The 22,590-nt window shown below is 35.5% G+C and overlaps 1 protein-coding gene across 1 annotated transcript in view; it reads left to right on the forward strand.

Moving 5' to 3' along the window:
• Positions 1 to 19,314: 19,314 nt before the first annotated feature.
• Positions 19,315 to 22,590, forward strand: part of LOC105218092 (uncharacterized) — a 225,402-nt gene continuing 222,126 nt past the window's right edge. The window contains exon 1 of the mRNA XM_054232407.1: positions 19,315 to 19,600. The gene's annotated coding sequence lies outside the window, so the exon portion shown is untranslated. The remainder of the gene's footprint in view (positions 19,601 to 22,590) is intronic.

The raw sequence follows: 22,590 nt of genomic DNA on the forward strand, positions 1-22,590 counted from the left end.
TTGGCATTTTGACATTCAATTTCGTATTCATTTGCTTTAAACGAATGCCTGTTAGTCTGTAGTTATTTAGTTAGTTGATTCATTGGTTGACTGGTTCGGCTCGACTGTTTGTTCGCCGCCGTTTATTTGTTGTTTGCCTTGGCATACAAATACTACATTTGTGGGTGACCAGCTGTTGGCTGGGAGTGGGCAATGCCACCAATTGTTCTTGTTGTTGTTGTTTTGTCGGAAAAGGCATTTATTTACCCGCAATTAATTGAAAATTGTCTGCGCGCATTAAAATTGTGAATCGCAACGAAAATCGAAAAGTAAACCATTTGCGATCGATACGAAATGCATTAAGCCAACACATTAGCCGTTATCCCATTAAAATTTTATGAAATTATCGACGCGCATATGTAAATAGCCGATTATTCGCACTATAGTATATCGCCGTTTACATATAAATAAATGCATATGGCTGTAGCTACAAATTATTAGAATTATTCGCACAATAAATTTAAGCCATATTACAGTTAAAGCACCTAAACAAATGTCGGTTTAATTTTTAAAATTATAACTTCAAAAATGAAGAGCGAATATCATAGCGAATATACAGAGAAAATAAATATTATACATTATTATAAAAGCACTAACATGCATTCAGCAGATATTAGCGAGCGAAAACAAATCAACAGAACTCAGTGAAATATTTCAATACTTTATTTAAATACAAATTTATTTTTAAAAACATTCAATACGCTCAATTTCTTATTGATCAACTTGAAATTTTTACGTTTTTCTAACAATATTTTCTAGTTTCTTTTTTGTTGTATATTCAATTCTACTTATTATTCAATTCTTAAGTACATATAAATATACTAGAAAAACATTTACTTGAAATTGCCACCAATTATGGCAAAATTTATGTAAAAGCCCCTTGGAAAAACTTTCTTCTGGAATAAAAATCTCAAAATATAAAGATTTTCAATGGTCTAGAGACGTATAGTTCTCAAATATTGACTGCTTTATAAAGATTAAATCAATTAGAAAAAGAAACAAAGTTATTTGACATATACAGGCTAGATAAATGGATAATTTTTAGTACTTGTCTATAATGCCTTTAGGTCCTGGATATCTTAGTTTGAAGAATTCAAAATCCAGATTGAATCTAAAATGAACTTTAAGCCTAAATTTGGCAGTGTCACAATGACATTTAAGTATTTCTACCCACTAAAGTTCCATCATGAGTTAAAGGGAATTACATATACTATGTACATATATATAAAGTTGTGGATTTAGTTTTTAATGGTAAAACAGACCATCCACAGTCGAATTTATTCAATAAATGACGGTTTGGCGAAATTTTCGTCGTTGGTGGTGTTCGTGTTCAAACAAATAGAACTAGTTTTATTTAGAGATGATCTAATGTATAATGTTGTACGAATATTAAAACTCGTTTGATATCATAGGCCACTGTTAAACCCAAAAGTGACCTATACTAAGCTTAGCTTAATTTCAGTTCGATTTGTTCTTTTTTTATCACTCAGATCCAGCTTAATATCTTTTATAATTGTTTTTCTGTAATCTTAAACAAATTAGTTTGTGTATATAAAACCATCAAAGGTGTCCCTTTAGTTTCCGAATTTCACAAGACGAATTGGATTATTTCACTGTGCTGCATAATAGTAGAAGAATCTCCAGGCTTGTTTGTACCAGTGATTATTATTCGTGACGTTAGAAAACAGGCAGGCTCAAAAGTTCGTATCGTCTTACAGAAAGTACTTTTTTTGCAAAATATTAATTCTTTCTTCAACGTATGTTTCGTCGTGGGCGATATACAAATTCTTACTTTTCGATACCTTTATCGTAATACTACAGATTCTTTGCTTTAATATGAGCCAATTCTCAGGAAAGTATTTTCAGTGTCCTTGAGATCTGAGAACATGGAAAAGTCACTACTTCCTAAATCAGAATGCCAAAAATTTTGAACTACGTTATATGTGTCAGTTATCTAGATCAACTCACTAGAGGGTCATCAAAAATCATTTTCTGGAATTTTTATACATACAAATATTATTCGGTAACAGCGTGCTGTGGACATCCACCGGGTTGAAGTCTAGCAACACTCTTACGAATAGTTGCTTTGCTGGAGCAAAGCTCAGATCAGCCACTTACTGATATCTTCAGCATTTCTTCACAATGTATCGTTGCCATTAGTTATTTTTTTAAATATAACAAGTAAGGAAAAGCTAAGTTCGGGTGCAACCGAACGTTTTATACTCTCGCAATTTATTTAGAGATCTACCTATATTTTCGGTGAAAAATTACCCTTAGGCACTGAGTTCTTCAAGTTTGATATCAGGGACCTTGAAAAGTCATGGTTCGATTTTGACAATTTTTCCACAAGTGATGTCACAGCTCAAATATAGTATTTGTGTAAAGTTTTATTTCGCTATCTTTATCGGTTCCTTATATATCTATACTAATATTATAAAGCTGAAGAGTTTGTTTGTTTGTTTGAATGCGCTAATCTCCGAAACTACTGGTTCGAATTGAATAATTCTTTTTGTGTTGGATAGTCCATTTATCGAGGAAGGCTATAGGCTATATAGCATCACGCTGCGACTTGGAGCGAAGAAACAGTGGTAAACGTGTAAAAAACGGGGTAAATTATTAATCTTTGAGGGCTTCCGTTCCTTGCGCTGCGAAAGCGGTTCAAGATACACAAAGGTTATGTATGAAAGAATTATTTCTCTTTTAATGATCTAAATAAAGTCCGTGAGTAGCGTTTTTGTGATAACTAATAATTTGAATATTTTTTTTTTTTAATTTATTATTCTAATTTATCTATCCAAAAAAAATTGGAAAACTCGAGAAAGTGGTAACAGAGAATTCAGAATTGCAAATGGACGATGACATCTACAATGAAACATTGGTGTTGATTGAAGATTTGTGTTTGCTTATGAGTGGCAAACTTTTGACTGAAATTCATATGCCAGCGCCAAATCGTCAAATCAGAAATGTACTGAATCGTACATTGGAATGTGAGCGTGATACGACAGAATAACTTTGGAACAACAACTTCAAGAAATGTTCCATTATTGAATGAGCAGCAAAAAAGTGCCTATGATGAATTGATGAAGACTGTCAATGATGGAAAGAGTGGACTATTTGATGCGTTCGGCGGAATCTACGATCTCAAAATGGAGTTGTGTTGGCTCTCGCATCTACTGGAATTGCTGCAATGCTACTAGAAGTCTTTTAAAAACAAATAATTTCACGCAGGGCAACGACTGCCGGATCAGCTAGTGCATTATAAAGTGAACGAATCAGAAGAATTCAAAATTGAGCTATATGGGAAGTAGGCGTAGTTGGAAACCGATTTCGCCAATATTCCACCAGTGTCATCAGGGTGTCAAGAAAATATTATATACCGAATTTCATTGAAATCTGTCGAGTAGTTCTTGAGATATGGTTTTTGACCCATAAGTGGGCGACGCCACGCCCATTTTCCATTTTGTAAAAAAATCTCAGTGCAATTTCCTTCTGCCATTTCTTATGTAAAATTTGGTGTTTCTGACGTTTCTCGTAAGTGAGTTAACGCACTTTTAGTAAGTCTTTCATTTTTGGACTATATAAGGAAACGGCTAAAAGAAACGACTGCAGAAAGTTTGGTTTATATAGCTTTATTGGTTTGCAAGATATATACAAAAAACCTATTTGGGGGCGGGGTCACGCCCACTTTTCCAAAAAAATTACAATCAAATGGGCCCCTCCCTAATGCGATCCTATGTTCCAAATTTTATTTTCATAACTTTATTTATGGCTTAGTTATAGCTCTTTATGCGTTTTTGGTTATCGCCATTTTGTGGGCGTGGCAGTGGTCCGATTCCGCCCATCTTCGAACTTAACCTTCTAATGGTTCCAAGGAACACGTGTTCCAAGTTTTATTAAGATATCTCAATTTTTATGTTACAGTTACAACTTGCACGGACGGACAGACGGACAGACGGACAGACAGACATGGATTTGGACTTTACTCGTCACCCTGATCACTTTGGTATATATAACCTTATATCTAACTCGTTTAGTTTTAGGACTTACAACCAACCGTTATGAGGACAAAACTATAATACTCTCTTTAGCAACTTTTGTTGCGAGAGTATAAAAATTGTATGACTTATGCCATACCCAGGGATCAATTGGCATGTGTATTTTGAAGATTCAACCTATCTGCACATAATATAGATAGCATTCATTTGTTGCTCTCCCATAGAAGTGTAAGCCTTCATTGCCACTATAACATTCTGAAACAAATGCTAATGTAGTATTTTTAATTATATTTTTCATAAACACTACAAGCTTTAAATTTCAATTCTTTGCAATTGACAAAGCTATTTCCATTAACATACTCTTAACTGATATGAATTATTTCACAACTTTACACATGTATTTGCATATATGACGGCGAATATATGTATGTATGTATGTACACGTGTATGTGTCACTTACGAAAAACACCCATCAGATATGTGACCACTGTTCATTTGTCCTGCTTATCACTTACGTGCCACATTTCCATTCATTTGATTTCATTTCATTCCGCACAAAGCGACAAAGCGACGACACCTTCATTGGACATTCGGCGTATATCGGTGGCGATAATCATTTTTCCTGGCGTTTTGTGTGTGCAACCAATGAATATTCCCCGATTGCATTAATAATGGAATCAAATATTAATTTAATATTATTTATCTACCTAATTAGTGGCTGGTGAGTGAAAGAGAGAGAGAGGGAGATAGAGGAAAAGAGAGTATGGCATTGATTGAATTGATTTGTGACATGTGGAGATAAAATTTCACGTGAGTTCATGCAAAATGTATGTATATATGTAAATGCCCCAGTGTATTGGGTGTTAGTGTGCTGGTGGTGGTGTGTGTGAGCATTAATGAGCGCTGCTATTTTGTTGTAATAAATGAATGTTTGTATGTGGGTGTTTGACTGATTTTGAAATTAATTTTATTTTGTTGAAATAGCGAGTCTGTATGTTAGCTTATAGACAGCACGTAATTAAGACAGCTACTATCTTGCTTATATGTCTAAGTATATATGTATTATACTATACAACTGTATATGTGTATGCATGTGGCAAGACAGTCTATTTGCAGCAAATAAATTTAATGACTTTTCGCGGTTTCGCATGAATAATTAGTATGCCAAAAGGTAAACTTGCAGCAAACTTGCGCTGCCTCTATGCATATATACATACATACATATGGATATATATATATATATATATATATTTGCCAGAAGCGCGCCTGTTTACTTAGGCGCGTATAAACACACGCCTCTCTGCCAACTCAAACACACACATTTCCCCACATATAAAACATGAATTTGTACGTGTTCGCAAAAATGTTTATATGGGAGTGTGTGTGTGTGCGTGCGCCAGTGTTGAAATGTATGACGGATGCTAGCATTTCATGTTGTGGCTTCCATTTGACTTCCGCTCTGCTCGCAGCACCACCAAAGAAATTAAATTTAATTCATTTTCATTTAATTAGGAAAGTTCACACAAAAATATGTAGATTCGCGTGTTTTTTCTGACAACCAACCAACCGAAATTTGTTGTTGCAGTTGTTGTTGCACACCAACTGTTATGTAGTAGATTTGCGCAATTCGGCGCTCACATTCGCTTGATTACTTCGTCGGCGGCTGAATGCAAGAGTTTCTTTTACCCTTTTTTTCTTTCGGGCGTTTTGTTTTTCTTTTATTATTACTTTTTCACTTCATTGTTGTAGTTGTTGTCGTGGGGAGCGAATTCACAAGTATGGCATGTCGGTTGGTATGGCTTGCAGCCAAATCAGAATCAACATAAAACCATGTCGAGTTGCATGTACCACAGTGTATGCACACACACAAGTGGTGGTGGTGGTGGTGGAGGGGGTGCGGCTATGCCACTCATTTGTGTGCCGCACTCGCCCGGATGCTATTTGCCGCAATTATAGTTTTCCGACATTTTATTTCAGCACTTTGTTTTTCACTACAGTTTTCAGTTTGTTTTCTTTTTTTTTTGGCTATGAGTGCCGAAATTTATGAAATGCATACTTTCAGGCGTTCACTCACATGCAACAGCATTGTTTGCGCTCCACACTGCATGCCACACCCGCCTATCAATCCACTTGCGCGCGCCACAAACTTCCCCAACAACAGTCATTCATTCAACGACTTCACTCTGTGCTGGGTTTGGCAGTTTTTGTCCAACTATTATTATTATTATTTGTTGTATTTTAAGCTGCTAAATAGTTGTGCCGGCCAGTGTGGTGGCATGCCGCACCCCTTTAGCAACAAGCTGTTTGCTAAGCCGAATTATTTAGTTTCGCCAACGCTGCTGGCATGAATACTCTCTAATTGTTGTTGTTATTTTTTTAATTGTTGTTGTAGTTATTTGCCTTTTTTCACACTTGCTGCCATTATACTACTCACCATGTATAAGTTGCGTATACGACATGGCGCACCACTCTGGCGCTGGCTGGCCCGATTAGCGCTTGCTTCGGCTGCGAACTGGCACTCACGCAGTTCTCGTGCACTAAGCGGCCGTGTTGAGACCACTTCGACGGCGCGTACAACAACTACGTGTGAGTGACTTCACTGCTTGTATATGAACAACTTCCCTTTTGAACTCCTCTCACACACACCCTCACTTGCTTTTGTTGTCTAACGCATGAAAAATAAGCGCCGCATTTATGCTCAGCGAAAGTGTTTGTCTAACAGTAAATAAGCGCTTAAAAAGTAACACAAACTCGTCAAAACTAAATCGTGTAAGTAACAACAATAACAACAAATAGGCGTAACATCAAACAGTCGCTTCAAAGCCGAAAGCGGGTTGAGTGCTCAAATTGTTGCGCCAGAAAGCAAGCGAACACCTTATGGCGAGACAACTTTTTTGAGAGTCCATATTTTTATGTCAGTGCTCGTAAATAATTTTGTTTAATTTTTGTGTTCCAAATGCGATCTCTTTTTGGTGTATTTATTATAGTAAACAGCAAGTAAAAAACAAGTAAGGAAAGGCTAAGTTCGGGTGCAACCGAATATTTTATACTCTCGCAATTTATTGAAGAAATTTAACCAATACATATATGCGGAATAAAGCTCACCGTATTTTTGAAAAACCTATAATTAGGTATATGGAAATGTTATGACCCGATTTTAATAATTTTTGGAACAGAGACACACTATTAGAAGAAAACAATTTCCTCTGAATTGAAATTGAGATATCTCAGAGATTTACCCATATTTTCGGTTAAAATTTATCCTTAGGCGCTGAGTTCAACATGTTCGATATCTGGGGCTGAAAAGTTATGGTCCGTTTTCGACAATTTTTTCACAAGTGAAGCCAGAGATTATATGCACTAATTGTGTAAAGTTTTATTCCGTTATCTTCATTGGTTCCCTATGTTTACATTATAAAGTGAAGGAATAAGATGGATTTCAAAATTGAGTTATAAGGAAAGTAGTAGTGGTTGTGAACCGATTGCGCCCTTTTATTGACCGTGTTATCAAGGGGTCAAGAAAATATTATATACCGAATTTCATTCGAATCGGTCGAGTAGTTCCTGAGATATGGTTTTTGACCCATAAGTGGACGATGCCACGCCCATTTTCCATTTTGTAAAAAAATCTGAGTACAGCTCCCTTCTTCTATTTCTTCTGCAAAATTTAGTGTTTCTGACGTTTTTCGTTAGTTAGTTAACCCACTTTTAGTAATTTTCAACCTAACCTTTGTATGGGAGGTGGGCGTGGTTATTATCCGATTTCAACTATTTTCATGGTGTGTGGTGGGGTACGTAAGAGACCCGACTGCAGAAAGTTTGGTTTATATAGCTTTATTAATTTGCGAGTTAAATACAAATAACCGATTTGTGGGCGGAGCCACGCCCACTTCTCCAAAAAAATTACATCCAAATATGTCCCCTCCTAGTGCGATCCTTTATTCCAAATTTTACTTTTATATCTTCATTTATGGCTTAGTTATGACACTTTATGTGTTTCTGGTTTTCGCCATTTTGTGTGCGTGGCAATGGTCCGATTCTGCCCATTTTCGAACTTGATCTTCTTATGGTGCCAAGGAAACTTGGCACAAGTTTCGTCAAGATATCTTAATTTTTACTCAAGTTACAGCTTGCGCAGACGGACGGACGGACAGACAGACATTCGGATTTGAGCTCCACTCTTCACCCTGATCACTTTGGTATATATAACCCTATATCTAACTCGTTTAGTTTTGGGTGTTACAAACAACCGTTATGTGAACAAAACTATAATACTCTCTTTAGCAACATATGTTGCGAGAGTATAATAATGTGTCTCCAATTCGAAAATTTATGTATTTCATGTATGTATTTTCCTGAGCTCATTATTCAAAGTTTCATTGAGCAAGTATAAGCATTACAACCCAAACTGCTGCAAAATAGGAGGTTTGTGTATTGTATACAGTAGTGTCTCGATATGAGCAACTTCAAAATATTCATCAGTTTATACGAAACCACTGTATGTATATCTAAGCTATTCCAAAAACTCTCCCATAGAATACAAAGGAGGAATCGATATTTACACTAACCACCATAAGACATGATTTATTTGACTGAAAAAAAACTAGAAAACTGATACGCCTTAATAAAATTCTGGCAGCCCTCAAGAAGTAAAATCTTGCTACTCAATTACTCAATAGATTAGTTTTAGATGCGTTGCACTTAAGATGCAAATTTTAAACTCCAAAACCTCAAAATGTTGACTGGGAAATGTTCAATTAGGTCAAATCAAGTAGAATTGGTAAAAATTTGTATTTCGAAAAATATTGGCCTAAATGTTGGAATCGTTATTGCTGTGAAGGCGATTAACCGACCCTTCTACTGGTATATATATCCATCTATTTTCTAAATATATCTTTATATATTCTTTATGAATGAGAAATATTATACTTATAAAACAAGTAGAGAAAGGCTATACTCGGTTGCAACCGAACATTTTATAATCGCAATTTATTTTTATAATTCTACAAGACAACACTCAATTTCTATGTGGGTGAAATTCACTAATAAAGTCCAATAAAATAAAAAAATCATTATAAATAGTATATGGAAACTGGGGTAAGTCCTGAATTTATTTCAACTAATTTTGCCACTATGAGCTGTTCCCATAATTTTAAGATATCTCACATATTAACAGATATATGCGTTATAAAGGCAATCGTATGTTTGAAAAACGATAATATTAATATAAGGAGCTAGTGGAAATTATGACCTAAGTACCCCCATTTTTGCCACAGGTCCACATTATTAGAAGGAAACAATTGCCATTCAATTTCTTTACATTTTCTGAGAGATTTAAATATAAAGGGCAAAGTCAAACTAGAAATGCAGTATATATTATTTATAAAGTTTTGTTATTTTATCTTCACTCGCTCTTCATTTATTTATTGCAAGATGAACGAATCAGATGGATAGGCGTGGTTGTTAAACTATTTCGCCCATTCCATAGACAACATCAGGGTATTAAGAAAATATTATGTACCAAATTTTATTGAAATCAGTCAAGTAATTCTTTAGATATTGTTTTCGACCCAAAAGTGGGCGACGCCACGCTCATTTTGCTTTTTTTATGAATTTAGGAGCTCTCTTCTGTCATTTCTTCTAAAAAATTTAGTGTTTCTGACTCACACTTAAAAAAATCATCAATAATGCCTCTCCAAATTTTACTTTCATAACTTTGCTTATGTCCTTCAAATTTCTCTACTCGTCATCCATTTTGATATACATACGATACACCCTCATGTGAACAAAACTATATTACTCTCTTTGCAACATGTTGCAAGAGTATAAACAATTACTATGAAGAACGCAAATTGCGTTTAAAATTAATTATTTAAGAAATCAAAACAGTTTTCATTATTTTTTGAGATAAACAATTAACAAATTTTTATGAGTTCTAACTTGGGAAGTTTGATCGAAAAATGATATAATCGATAGAAATTAGAGAAAACATTTGATTACACACATGTTATTTTACTTTTTGGTAACTTATATAGGTTGGCAAATATCTCCCTTCCGCTTTTTTGCTCTTTATTCAATACTTTATAAAAGGTGTTACAGTGATCGGATTTAGTTCAAATATGCGCCGTTTCGTTCGATAATCTGTTTCCATCTAGACGGCAACTTCATAACACCCCCCTCGTAGAAGCTCCCTCCTTATTTGCGAAGAACTCGAACACTTTTCACAAGAATTAAACGTCTGGCCAAATGACACAACAAAACCTTCGTTTGTGATATTGTCGTATGTGATCCATTTTTCGTCGCCAGTCCCCATCCGCTTCAAAAATGCCGGTCTAACTCGATGTTTTCTATGATTTGATCGGTATTCGTCGTCACAGTTCTTCCGCCGGCAGACTTAGATATCCATGGTGTTGTTTTCACCCGCTCTGAATCGGCGAAACCATTCCTTCGCAGTTCGAATTGATTGAGTACCATCGCCCAAAACACCATTAATAAGTTAACTTCTCAAATATGTTTTACATTGAACAATGGTGACATAAATCGAAATGCTAAAGTAATGAAAGTAAATTACTTGTAATCAGCTAGTAGAAAATTGTGATCATAATTAAAGAGACCTACCAACTCCTGCACCAATAAATGTTATTATTTTAATAAAAAATAAAATAAATTGCAAACACTTCAAATTTCAATTGCTATGACACACCCTGTTTGGCATGCACGCACTTAAGTCAACAACTTCACTAATAACTAACACCGAGTGAAAGCGCTGCAGAATTTATGAAAGCACAGTCTGTTGGCGCAAGAGTAGCCCTAAAACACACCGAGGTGGGTGGAAGGCAAGTGGTCGAGGCTGCCGTTGGCTTTTGCATTCGTGTGGCAGGACATTGACTTCTTGTGTGTTACTAGAGTGCAAGCAGTGTGCCCCACAAGTGGTAACTTGCTAGCGCCGTGCAACAAACACATGCCACCATGCAAAGTGCTACGCTGGGATATACAGGAGGAGGTGTATATGTGTGTGTGCCTTCCTCGTTGAGGGCATGAGCCTAACAAACACTTGTTGTTGTTATTTTTTTCGCTTTTATATTAAAATTGTTATTGTTTTCATTTTCACTTTATGCCTACTTTTTCCGTTTTAATAATCTTTTCATTGTAAACAAAGCACAGCTGTGTGTGTGTGTGGAGTTTTTCATTTATTCTTATTTAATCCTTTCTCTGTGTAAAGTGTTCACTTTTTTCATTTTCATTTATAAAATTTTATTATGTCATTTTACTTTTTGTTTACACTCCGATTTACTTTCATTTTTTCCGTTGTCACATGCTTTGTTGTTGCGCACTGCGCTTAATTTTCACACTCCATTTGCATGTGTGTGCGTCTCACGTGGGTGTATGTGTGTATGTATGTATGTATGTTGAAGTGTTTTTCTATTTTTTCAGCGCTCTCGTTGTTTCCTATTTGGTTTTTATATGTGAAACATAATTTTTTAAAAACTGTCAGCTCAGTGTCAGTCATGTTGCAACAAGCAACAAAAATGCAAGGAAGTGCCTTGCACCAAACCGTTACAAACACACGCACACACATACATAAATACAGATATTTGTATAGCTGAATGCAGCGCATGCATTGAATATGACTAAAAACGCCACATCTGCGCCATAACCGGGGGCTTATACTCACACATATATCCACATGTGTATGCATGTTACCATGGCTATGAGTGTAGATGTGTGTTTGCTCTCTTCCAGCCGGGCATTTGCGTTCAGTTTCATTGTTTGGCGCTTTTGTTTTTAAGCTATGCGCTTGATTAAATTAATGAATGCACCCTTATATTTATATTGGTATAGTTTTACTAGAGAAAACACTAGCCCAATCACAAACACACATACATACATACACACCTATATAATGGTCTACCACAGCGAATAGTTTCAATCCAGAATGAAACTGCAAGTTTTTGGCCATTTTTCTTCGTGTTCTACAATTTTTGAGCTCAGACACTATGTACTCTGTGCTTATAAATCAGTGTGAACAAGCATAGCGGTAGCAGCAATTTGTTGTCCATAAATCGACGATCTTGGTTCAAAAATTGTAATTTCGAATTTTTGCCTTCGGCATACATAAATAAATACATATAAATATGTATGTACATCCAACTATAAAACATAATTTTAAAGAGTCTTCTAGCTTCCATGGTGGTTCTCTTCTAAGAAACTTACTTCTGAGTTACACTTCTTCTTCTTGACTGGCGTAGACAACGCTTTCGCGGTTTTAGCCGGGTCCACAACAGTGCTCCATTCATTCCTCCTTTTGGCAGTTGGCGCCAATTGGTGATACCAAGTGAAGTCAGGTCCTTCTCCATCTGGTACTTCCAACGGAGTGGAGGTCTCCCTATTCCTCGGCTTCCACTAGCGGGCACTGCATCGAACACTTTCAGAGCTGGAGCACTTTCGTCCATTCGAACAATATGACCTAACCCGTGTAGCCGCTGTCTTTTTATTCGCTGAACTACGTCAATATCGTCGAAAGCTCATACAGCTCTTCGTTCTTTCATGCGCGGTATTTGCCGTTGCCATTGTACAAAGACTCAAAAATCTACCGCAAAACTTTTCTCTCGAAAACTCCTAGTGCCGTCTCATCGGATGTTGACATCGTCCACGCTTCTGCACCATAAAGTAGGACGGGAATGATAAGGTACTTGTAGAGTTTGGTTTTTGTTCGCCGAGCTTTACTTTTCAATTGCCTACTCATTCCAAAGTAGCACCAGTTGGCAAGAGTGATTCTGCGTTGGATTTCAAGGCTGACATTATTATCTGTGTTGATGCTGGTGCCTAGGTAGACGAAATTATCTACAACTTCAAAGTTATGGCTGTCAACAGTGACGTGGGAGCCAAAACGCAAGGGCGCTGAGTGTTTGTTTGATGACAGGAGATATTTCGTCTTGTCCTCGTTCACCACCAGACCCATACGTTTCGCTTCCTTATCCAATCTGGAAAAAGCAGAACTAACGACGTGGCTGTTGTTTGCTATGATATTGATCTCAACGGCGTACGCCTGCTGCTGTACACTATTATAGATTGAATCTTTGTTTAGCTCTGCGGCTGGTATTATTTCCTCCAGCATCAGGTTAAAGAAGGCCCACGATAATAAGTCACCCTGTCTGAAACCTCGTTTGATATCGAACGGCTCGGAGAGGTCCTTCCCGATCCTGAAGGACTTTTGATGTTCTACCACCTTCTACGTGGTACATCCTACAAAGGCAATACAAGCTCTTTCCAAAATTTTTAATATTAAAAAATTTTTTTTTGAAAGCCTGTTTCAAGTCCAGCAATTATTTCGAAGAGACTAAATGTTGCACTCATCCCTTCATTTTCAGTTTCCGCAAAAAAATCACTTTGAAATGGGCAAACACTTGACTTTTAATCCATATTGAAGTCATGTGACTTTTGTTGAGAGCCAAAGAGGCCATCTGCTGTCTAACTTAACTTGGGTAACTTGGGAATTATCCACCTTCTAGTGAGCACTACGCGATCAAATGTAAAGATAGTAATTTTATGGGATTATACCCATATTCTCCTGTAGTGACCTGTTTATTGTGTCGTCAGTATTCTTATTTTGTACCCAAATAGGCCTTTTAATTGCTTGAACTTTTTCAGATTGTACCCGTCTCAGTGCATGCTAGTAGTTTTCAGGCAGTGCGAATCCTCCTTTTCGCTTCTCCTCCTCCTCATATATGATTTTTGAACCGATTATCAAAAGGATAGTTTATTTGGTTGATTTTTGCCAATTAAGTCTCTTTGTACCGATTTCGATATTTGTTTTTAGAAAAGCATACTATCACCACCCACCGAAAGAATTTCGTATATACCTATTCATAACTATTACAGTTTCTTTTAATTCTATTAATTCTATTAAATCTTATTACATCATACACAAATCAGCTTTGTGATTGGCGACAAATGAACATACACACAATGTATGTAGAATTCAATTTTTTCAATAAAATTTGATACTAGCTTCAAAATCTTTGAGAATTTTTAATTTCAATATAATGAAACCAATTAAATCTATAATTAATATACACACATACATATGTATATACGTACATGTAAATGTAAGTGCTCATTTGCGAATTATTTGGTACCTTTTTATATGTACATACATAAATGTATCTACTATACATATTCATGCCGTATACACTAATTGGATAATTGTTGCAATGTAAAAAAATTCTACCTATTTCATATATATAAATAATATTAAATAGCTTAACCCACATACCAACAACCAATATATTAAACCACTAAATTTACTAAATAAAAACTATTTCGACCGCAGTACAGCGCCACCTGTGTGTCAAATGTTGCTCGCATATGCAAAGGTTGGTGTGTGTGTGTTCATTGTCTGATAGCCGAGACATCATCCACATATTAAGTATTTTGTTATACACACCAATGCAGTGGCTACTAAACTGTGCGTGATTAGGTACGTAGTATGCAACGCCTAAAAGTGCGCTGCGGTTATTTTTATGCAAATTCACGAATATTAAAGAGGAAATTAAAAAGAAAAAACAAATTTTCAAGTTTTAAGCAGCGATGCTGATGGGTGGTATATCAGTTGCATACGAAATTTTAATACAAATGCTAATAATTAATTACACACAGAAAACTGCTTCAGTAATAGTAAATAGTTTATTAACCATGGCAGAAGATGTTACTTTGAGTCTTTAGTGAATACCAAAAACAACTTTCTAGGTGGATTAATCGCATAATAAGAAATTCATAAAACAATGTTTACAAATTCTTTTTCAACGTTCTTTGAATTCTTACTTAGATAGATACAAAACAAGAGACATTTCTTGACGGATCCTATGAGATGTTTCCTCTTTTGCCACCATAAGATTATAACGCATTAATTTTATTATTAACCCAAACGATTACCCTCCTCCCGCCCAACCGACGCGTGGGGCGCAGTCCGCATACGAGCGGAATTTGCCGAGTCTAGAAAGGCAAGAGATTTTTAAGCGTCCGGTTCTCAAACTGCTCAGCTACAGAAAGAAACATTTCAACAGCTGAGATTTAAAAATATATAAAAACAAAAAGTTAAAAATTTCTGAATATTATTTATTAAGAGAAGACAAAATAGTTTTTTTGATGCTAAATATTGAGTCAGATGGATCAAATGTGCTGGAATGCGAATTAAAATCATGACATATTCGGCAGAATGGTTCATTTAACTCAAAATTTGTTCTAGAAGATTTTAGAAATAATGGTCTAAACTGCCTGGATGAACGCAATGGGACATTAAACTTAATATCAGACAAAAGGAATGAACTACAAACTAAACCATTCAAAAGTTTTACTAGGAAAATTATACCTAGCATTTCTCTGCGACTAGTGAGTGGAAGATTTATAAGTTTTAAACGACTAGTATACGGGGGAAGATTCAATCTTTAATCCCAATGTAAGTGGCCTAAAGCAAAAAGTAAAAATTGTTTTTGAACGGACTCAAGCTTATCAGAATGGGATTGATAGCTAGGATTCCATACCACAGAACCATACTCCAATATAGGCCTTACCAATGTTGTAAAAAGAATTTTAGTAATATACGGATCACTAAATTCTTTAGACCAACGTTTAACAAAGCTAAGAGCACCTTTAGCTTTTAAGACAATTGAATTTACATGAGAATTAAAATTTAGTTTAGGGTCCATATTAACTCCTAAATCAACAAAGCTAAAAACTTGCTCTAAACTGAAGTTATTTATTACATAGGGGGAAAGATCAACAGTTCTACGGGAAAAGCACATCGTTTTACATTTTTTAAGATTCAGTGGCATATCATTTTTGTGACACCAAGTAACTAAATTATTTAAATCCGATTGCAACTCAGTCCTTTCGTTATGAGAAGTATATGATTTAAAAAGTTTTACATCATCCGCATATAATAAAATTTCTGAAAACTTAATTACTGAAGGTATATCATTGATGAACAACAAGAACAGAATCGGGCCGAGATGACTACCCTGTGGAACCCCTGAAGTGACACTAATTGAATCGGATAATGTATTATTAAATAAAACTTGTTGTTTTCTGTTAGTAAGATATGAGGATACCCATTCAAGAAGTCTTGGTTGAAAACCAAGAAGATTCAGTTTTTGCAAAAGAATTGAGTGGTTTACTCTATCGAATGCTTTACTAAAGTCTGTATATATAACATCAGTATTCTTATTATCCCTAAAACCCATTGACACATGGTTTACAAATTCAAGCAAGTTAGTTACTGTAGATTTCCCTTTACAAAATCCATGCTGAGAGAATGAAATTAAAGTAGAGATTAAGAAAGTTATTTGGTCAGTAACAATAGCTTCAAAAAGTTTGGGTATAGCTGACATTTTAGCTATCCCCCTATAGTTCTCAACAGATGATCTAACTCCACTTTTATGCAAAGGTAATATAAAAGAGTTTTTCCACATTGACGGAAAAATACCTTGTTTAAGAGATAGGTTAAAAAGCTTAGTTAAGGGCAGATAGATATATTTTGCGCAATTTTTAAGAAAGCTTGAGGGAATCATATCATAATTATGGGCATATTTATGCGGTCAACTTTCAAGTGAGCAGAATTCATTAAAATTATTTAGGAAATGATTTTACCTCTACAACAGCAGCAGAAGCAATACTTATCAGCTTTGTCAAAAGTTTAAACCGCTCATCCTTCCAACTCATGTGATATTCGTAATCTGTAATCTATAATCTTATGCAGTATCTTTCTCTCGAACATTTAAAAATCATATCATATTTTCGTGATAAAAAAGTGAGGCACAATAAGAACTTTGTATGGTTTTAGACCTTTAATTTTCCATAACCTCAATGTTATGACTGTCAGCGGTACATTGAAGACCAGGAGTAGCTTAAAGGCTAAGGCGTGAGGGCCCCACAAGTTTACACACTTCCTACTTTGCATTTAAATGTGAGTTTAAAACGTTTAAAATTGAAAAAAATGACAATACTTTACAACCGGAAAGTGTTCTTTTATTCAAATTTCTAACGCTAGAAAGCATGGCTTTATAAGAATGGTATACATACAAGCATATACTTATGTATGTCTATTTACAATCATAATTTATGACAAAGTGCACTTTATTAACAGCAAAATTAATATGTAGAATTTTTAAAGTACCGCCACTGCGACCCCCAATCGAGAAAAATGCAGTAATGAGTGCTCCACTTGAATTCACATACTTGCCCTGTAGGAAATTGTTTCAGTAAAGCAAAATATTTACAGATTCATGCAAGTCTGTTTGGGGAGAAGATTGATGAATTTATGAATTATTGACTCAACTGAATTGAACTTAACTCAAAGCGTTATAATTGCCTTGCAACAATAAATATACAACATATTGAGGAGAAGCTGCAAGACAGTTTAAATTCTACTGAGTGAAATATTGATTCAAAGATTTTGTTGTGTCAATTTTCCCAACATGGAGCAAGGAACACCTAATTCAGTTTACTGATTTTTCATGCAGGGCTGCGTATGTACATATGCATTTCAATACAAATAAACCACTTAAATGCAGCCATACACAATAGAGCACAAATAAATAAATGTTCATAAGTCTATGTAACAAATATATATATACATACATACATATGTACCAAATGATATGTACTTACTGAGTTGTACTTGCAACTCCTTCAACATCAAACAATAAACTCTGCTCTGCTTTGATACTCGTCACACAGAATGCGAGGTTCAGCAACAAGCCGTACAAAACAAGCAAAGAATACCTCACCTTCAATGGTGTCTAAAGAAAAGTGGTTAAAGAGCAACAAGAATAAAATTCTATCAAGAGCAACGAAGCTTGCAAAGGAACAGTGGTTCAAAGTAGGGGCCATCGGAAGCGAGTTTTAAAATCTATTTGTTTTTTAGGAAATTTTAAGTTAGGAATTCTTATAGTATTCTATATTAGCGCTTAAATTATCGAAGTTCAATGTATTTTCATAAATATTAAGCGGTTGTTCTAAGCTTTTGGAGAGAAAAAACCAAATCGCCGGAGTCATTTATTTATTTATTTTTATTCCAATACCCAAGAATAACACTCTACCAGAACATTTGGAGGCATACAGATAAAGATCTTCTACCGGAAGAAAATTAATTATATCTTCTAATTCCAATTTAATATCTTTGAATATTATGTGATAAGCTTTTGAATCTGTTAGATAAATCGGGCTAAATTTTGAATCAGTCATTTGATAGTTATTCAAACTTTAAGGACAGAGTGGGACTACAGCTCTAGATCTATTCCATCATTAACGATGAAATCGATAACACCACCCCCTTAAGCTTTATAATTTGCAATGCCGTTCAGCTCCATCAAGCGCTTGCTTAGAGGAAAAACTCAGGTTTTGAAACACCATCAACACGGAACGCAAAGGTCCACTTACCGCTGAGGTCTCACTTTCAGAAACTTCGGAAATCGGAATCGGCAGAATGCAGAGGGTACGAGGAGAATGATGTTAGATCATTACGTTTACGAAGACCTAGCCTTCAGTCGGTTGAGATGGATTCCACAGAATTCGGAAAAGCTTCGGAATGCTACTAAGTTCGAATTCAATTCAAGAACGATGGGTATAATTAAGAGCTTATGATCAGCTGACGTTCTTACGCCGCTGTCTTGCCGATTTAAAATAATGGCGTCCTGTTAAATCTCCAGAGGGCTTGCAAACTCCGTTAATAAAACTGTGATTTCAGAAATAATGAGTCCAGAAATCCTTTTCTTCTTCAGTTATAGATTTCACCGTGTTATTGGAGTAATAAACAGATACGATATCTAGAAATATCTTGAGCAGACTCTTCGACCCATTCAAATTGGTTCTAGCCAAACTAAAACACTGTGCGCACTATGTAGCACTAACACTCGTCGATTGCAGACAGTTCCTCAGCGCACAATGCTTTTGATTTTTTAGAGAAGCTGAAAAGTGAAAAAAGCAAAAACCAAAAACAAAAACAAAATAAAAATGCTCAAAAGCACCGGTTCGCTAGTTCATGAGAGAACTGGTGCGACTCGGTGTGCCACCACGCGATGGAAGGTGGTGCAGTGCACCGCCACAGGAGAGCCAAACGACACACAAAAACTCACGACAACAACAACAGAGGTGTAGCTGTGTGTGTGTGTAAGCGTCTAACAAATGGGCAGACAATGCGGTGTGTGTTTGGTTTTGTTGTGCCGCATTGGAGCGCGTCAATGGAGTCGTCGTCGTCGTCGTCGGCAGCGATCGGCCAGTAAACAGTAAACACAAACAACTCACGAATGCTTGCTTTTTGCCAACAATTCGAAGTGAATGCTGCGGACGCGACGCGGACGTTCGGCTGCTCGCGTTTACTGGATTCAGTAGAATCGATCTTGTCGAGACGAGCAAATGTAACGAGCGGATATACCAACTAACTAACTGCCTAGGCACATAGTGTATAGTGAATGTCTAAGGTGACTGGCGAAAACCCTTTCCATAATTTGTGTTGTCTTTGATTTTTAATGTGTGACCAAAGCCTAAATGGCAATTTGATTATGAAAGTGAGTAGTGTGGCTTAAAGTGAGCACATGGGAATATAAGAAAAGTGTTTCCTTCGCGCGAGTGTCGTTTGTAAACAAAAGAAGAGAGCCCGTGTAGTATTCAGTGTTCGCGCGCCGCATGTGGTGAGACTTTTTCGCACTTGTAAACGTGTGTGACAGCCAAGCGAGTACGCAGTCCTCCTGGTCGTTGTCTTCGTGCGTGTTTATTTGTTGTTTTTTTGTTTCCTTCACCTGTACTCGCTGTTCTGTGGTGTGGTTTACCTTACCTTTTTGTTTATTCAATGATGAGTTTTCCGATATGAGCTGAAATTTAGATACATATACCAAGACGTACATATATATGTATGTATAGTGTCTACTGGAGAGTGTCTTGCAGGTGTGCAGGGTGGCAAATATTTCGCAGAAGACACATGTTTCTGAAAGTAGGAAATAATTTGTGATGTGTTTAGAATGGAATGTGCCGACATGCCGCGCTCCAAGAACTCTTTTGAAGAAACAAAAAAAAATAAAAATATTTTCTTCTAAAAGTCTAAAAATTGTTTCCTTCTTTGAAGAGTGACGAATAAAAACTTAATTTGCAAAAAGAAATAATTAAATAATTATATAATTTTTTGTTATTTTGTGCTAAATTTGGCACTTCGGTTAAGGCCATGTTATTAAAAAACACATTAGAAATTTATTTCATTATTTGTTGAAATTCAAAATTCTCATATTTGTATTTCAGTTTCGTTTCCATATTCATTTTTGTTGTTGCACTAATTATTCCATACAACATTCCTCTGTGTATTATCAGCAGTGTTTTTTTATTGAAAAATTGATAATGGAATGCGCAAAACGCAAAATAGACACAGTGCTCAGGCACAAAATTAATTTTTAATTGTAAAAGTTCGTTTGCATGAAAGCGCGGGGCCATGTTACCAGACCAACCGACTGATAAGCAATGAAGAGAGGGCAATTGAATTGTATTTTTTACGACAACTATACACAAACATTTATACAAATACATGAAATAGGAATTTATTTACTGCATAATTTTAATTGAAATGTAATAAATCGATTATTGAATAAAAAATTATGACATCCAAGGGTTTACTAATATAAAAGTGATACTAACCTGGTCTAAAAATGGAGAACAATATATCTAATGCAGCTTAAAACTATTTTTGAATGCTATTTCCTTTGATACTTTGTGACAACTCCCATTCATTAAATTTGAACGCATGAACTACTGCTTCTTGTGTCGCAAACCGCAGAATATACAGGAAACTTGAACAGTTAAAACACCGGTACTCTCTGATATCAAAAACTCCAATCGGCAAGCACATTGAACTTAGTCCAGATCCGTTGAGACCAACTAATTTCGATTCCAGTCAGTTCTTGTAGATGTCTGAAGCTATGGCATCTGCTTTAGTTCAGAAAAAATTGGCAGTAGTGAAATTTCCACTTTGCCTTTTTCTAATTTTGACAATTTTAGCACTCACTTCTTTAGTACTGATTACTCTTGCTGAGGTTTAGTAGTTTAGTGGTTTAGTGGACCGCTTGTAATCTAATCAGGCCAACAAACACTATACGAGATCGTCTAAGGAAACTAACAATTCGATCTTTTAATTGGCTAAAAATATTTTTATTGGCTTTCAATTGTTAAAAGATTACCTCTTTATTTTGTATTGTAGTCTCAAGATAATTTTTATCCGAACATCCGAATCGATGGCTTAAAATCTGCTCTAAAGCATACACCAAATTCGTCAATGATCAAAAGAGTCCACAAAAACCATATATCCTGGATTCTACCGGGTCAATTGTTCATAGCCTAAGTCAGAGTAAAACCACAAGGTAGAGCAGTAGAGATGAAAATTTAAAAATGTTGCGCATCGTTACTAATAACGGTCTGGTTATCGTATTTTGGCAATACATACATACATACATTACGTATACTTATGAGAAAGGATCACATGTAATAACAGAAAAATAACAGTTTTTTATACTAGAAGAATCTTCATAATAATAACTCCATCTTAAGAGGGGCTTACATAGCAAAATATGTGTATGAAAGTAAATATGAATTATGCAGGTTTGTTTTTCTTTTTCATATATATATATATATATATATATATACCAGCTCCACGGCGCAATTTATAACTATCACGCGAATCTTCAACTTCATTTACTTAAAGTATTATTATTTTTTCATAAAATGTCTGCCAATTTGCATTTGCCGCTGGTGTTATTTTTTTTGTGCTTTTTGTGTTATTTTTCTAAAGCGCTAAAAACTTGCAGACATTTGCTCATTATAATTGTTTTTGACATGCTTTTGTTGCTGTATACGATTATACACACAAATATATGAATATATATGTACATATGTATATGTATGTATAACTTGCTCATTTGCTGGCTACATATTTTGGCTGATTAATTACCTTTAAATCACTACAAATTATAGCCATTTGTACATAGCGACAACTTTACAAAAAAACAAGTAGAAACCAATAGTTGCCATATCGACGCTTTCGTTGCTATAACATACACATCCACACATATAAATCGCAGACTGTTGTGCAATATGACCAGCATTGCGTTGTGTCGTCAGTCATCTGCCGATAATATTTATTAATACACATTGCATTTGCAAATACACCAACCATCGCTATTCGCATAACAGAAGAGCAAAGGCAAAGGGGATAATGAATTGGCAAAAAATCTATACATTATTTTTTTCTATAAGCTGTATTTTAAATGATTTCCAAAATAATTCGAGATAATATTACATATTGTAAGAATGCAGAAGATGTTCTTTGAAATAATTATATAATATTATATGTGATGTGGGTCAAAAACGTTTTAAGTGGTCCGTCATTACCGAATTAGAAAAAGGGCATCTCTTGAGATGGTTTGTAATGGTTTGTTCTCACAATAACTCAACTATTGTTAGACAATATCTAGTATTAACATAGTTCTCCATAGGAAACCTAGAGAACTTCTCAGTAAGA

The sequence above is a fragment of the Zeugodacus cucurbitae genome, chromosome 5 (genome assembly GCF_028554725.1).
Source record: "Zeugodacus cucurbitae isolate PBARC_wt_2022May chromosome 5, idZeuCucr1.2, whole genome shotgun sequence".
In the NCBI taxonomy this organism is placed as follows: Eukaryota; Metazoa; Arthropoda; class Insecta; order Diptera; family Tephritidae; genus Zeugodacus; species Zeugodacus cucurbitae.